General features: G+C 31.5%; 1 long non-coding RNA gene across 1 annotated transcript in view; it reads left to right on the top strand.

The window, feature by feature from the left end:
* Window positions 1–181, top strand: part of LOC107575320 (uncharacterized) — a 772-nt gene extending 591 nt beyond the window's left edge. Inside the window, exon 3 of the long non-coding RNA XR_001607848.1 lies at window positions 70–181. This is a non-coding gene — a long non-coding RNA (uncharacterized lncRNA). The remainder of the gene's footprint in view (window positions 1–69) is intronic.
* Window positions 182–3066: the final 2885 nt, after the last annotated feature.

Raw genomic sequence — 3066 nt, 5'->3', positions numbered from 1 at the left:
CTCTACACGTTTGAAGCATTAACATCAGTATACATTAAATAATTTGACCATATTTGTTATTTACTGCAGGAAATCCTTCTTCTGAGAGACGCCAGGACTGCAGCTGACTGGTGTAGCAAGAGAAACTGGGATGGAAAAATACTATGTCCCATTGTCCTTTCAATGGAAAAGGAGCAACAAATTGCATCCCAGTGCAAATAGCAGAACTGGATGGGTGAATATGACTGAAGTTCTCCAGCCGAACTGTTCACTTTTGTATTTGGGAAACAAAAAGATTATGAGGTGTTCGGCACAGAAATGGTTGATACAGCAAAGTACAAAATCTTCGCCAGATTTGAGGAAGAATAAGTCATCCTTCAGGATCATAAATAAAAAAAATCAATCAATGATAAAAATGACTTTTTGTCAATAGCTCCTGTTTTCTCCTCATTTATTATGCTGATGTCTTCGGATCTCCTGTAAATGGACACTTAAAGCTCGTTTCATTGGTGTCAACAGACTGAGGGTTGTTTTTTACAAATGTGAATTTTTCCCTGACTTTATACTTTCAAATGTTTATTTTTTCTTCTATTTCTATATATCTACAGTAATTTTATAAATAAACAGAATAATGTTAGAATTAGAAATAAAAATGTGGTAATTTGCATCAGTTGTTTACGATAGATAGATAGATGTGGATACTTAAATGTGTCAATTAGTATATGAGTCAAAGACAGAAAAGGGGTTTATATAGCAATAAATAAATAAAAAATAAATATCAGGCATATTTAGAACAAAAATCATTTGATGACATATTAAAATCGTATATTTAAGGATCATATATAGTGTAGCCCCAAAATATTAATTCATTTATATGTTAAATCTTCATATTTTTGCCACTATCATTCACATTACTGGGTTTTACCCAATTGTTAACAATACCTTTTCAAATGTAATAGAATATAGTCACTTTTCTTTTACATATTTTACAGGTCAGAATAACTATATTGTTTAATTTTTACATAAATATATATGATGATGAATGATGATGGAACATTATTTCACCTATATTTTGATATTTTGTTTTCACAGTAAAGAGTTGGGAGAAAATCGGATATGTGTCAGATCCGCGTCATATGCATCATTCAGATCTCCTGTGAATGGACACTTAAAGCTCGTTTCATTGGTGTCAACAGACTGAGGGTTGTTTTTTACAAATGTGAATTTTTCCCTGACTTTATACTTTCAAATGTTTATTTTTTCTTCTATTTCTATATATCTACAGTAATTTTATAAATAAACAGAATAATGTTAGAATTAGAAATAAAAATGTGGTAATTTGCATCAGTTGTTTACGATAGATAGATAGATGTGGATGCTTAAATGTGTCAATTAGTATATGAGTCAAAGACAGAAAAGGGGTTTATATAGCAATAAATAAATAAAAAATAAATATCAGGCATATTTAGAACAAAAATCATTTGATGACATATTAAAATCGTATATTTAAGGATCATATATAGTGTAGCCCCAAAATATTAATTCATTTATATGTTAAATCTTCATATTTTTGCCACTATCATTCACATTACTGGGTTTTACCCAATTGTTAACAATACCTTTTCAAATGTAATAGAATATAGTCACTTTTCTTTTACATATTTTACAGGTCAGAATAACTATATTGTTTAATTTTTACATAAATATATATGATGATGAATGATGATGGAACATTATTTCACCTATATTTTGATATTTTGTTTTCACAAAAATTATTTGAAACATATAGACACTTGTATTTAATTGATTTTCTATGTATATAAAATCACTTTTGTAAATGTAATTTGATGCAGACACTAAAATTTGACATCTGGACACAGTAATAGATATATTAAAAACGGATATATTTTTTATTTTGGCAGATCAGCTCCGCCCACTGCAAACATATCATCAGTGAAGCTCCACCCACTGCAAACACATCATCAGTGAAGCTCCTCCCACTGCAACACATCATCAGTGAAGCTCCTCCCACTGCAACACATCATCAGTGAAGCTCCTCCCACTACAACACATAATCAGTGAAGCTCCTCCCACTGCAACACATCATCAGTGAAGCTCCTCCCACAGTAATTCAGCAATAAATGCTGGAATATCTCCATCAGTTCACAAGTGAAGACGAGCATCAAAGCATCAGGAAGAGCTGAAATCTGCAAAGACTGAGTTTATTAAAGAGGACAGAGAGAAGATGAGAGATCCAGAACCCTGCAGAATCAAACACACTGAAGATACTGAAGAACTAACAGGTTGGTGTTTTTTCTTCATTCATAATGCTGACGATTATAAAGCTTCAGGCAGCTTTGTATTTTGGTTTGCTGTAACCAGTGTTGGGGGTAAAGCATTACAAGTAACGCGAGTACCGTAATCAGATCACTTTTTTCAAGTAACCGCCAGAGTAACGCATTACTTTTTAATTTACAAGAGAATATCTGAGTTACTTTTTCAAATATGTAACGCAAGTTACTTTTTTTTCCAATTTATTGATTGACAGCTCTCCTGTGCCCATGTTGAGAGAAATCAGAAGATGTTACTGTAGCTCTAAAATAAATATGAATATGCATTAATTCATCTCACTCACAAAAAAAAACAAAAAAAACACAGATTCAGTATTCCTCAAAATGAATAAAAATAATGCAACTCAGAATGACGCAAACTTGCAATAATTAAATGTTAAATGACACAAATATCCTTTATGTATTTAATCCCATTCTATTAACCAAAGTCTTTGCTTCTGACCTTCGATGATCCAGTTCAACCGTACTAATAAGCACAAATTACTCTCGACAAACATTTGTGTGTTGAAATTTGTTCTTCTGCATTCTACTGTACGGACGTAAATTTACTTTCCCTTCAGCCTGAGGCTTATTCATTTAACTTTTGGTGTGAAAAGGCTTTTATATTTGCCAAAAATATAACTTTTTTATTTTAAAAACAAACAAGCAAGCCCTGTCCAGATTTAAAAAGTAACGCAAAAGTAACGTAACGAATTACTTTCCATAAAAAGTAACTAAGTAACGTAATTAGTTACTT

Source organism: Sinocyclocheilus grahami, unplaced genomic scaffold (genome assembly GCF_001515645.1).
Source record: "Sinocyclocheilus grahami isolate Dianchi unplaced genomic scaffold, SAMN03320097.WGS_v1.1 scaffold2567.1, whole genome shotgun sequence".
Classification (NCBI taxonomy): domain Eukaryota; kingdom Metazoa; phylum Chordata; class Actinopteri; order Cypriniformes; family Cyprinidae; genus Sinocyclocheilus; species Sinocyclocheilus grahami.
The sequence above is the reverse complement of the archived record's forward strand: the minus strand, read 5'-3'. Positions and strand labels throughout refer to the sequence as shown.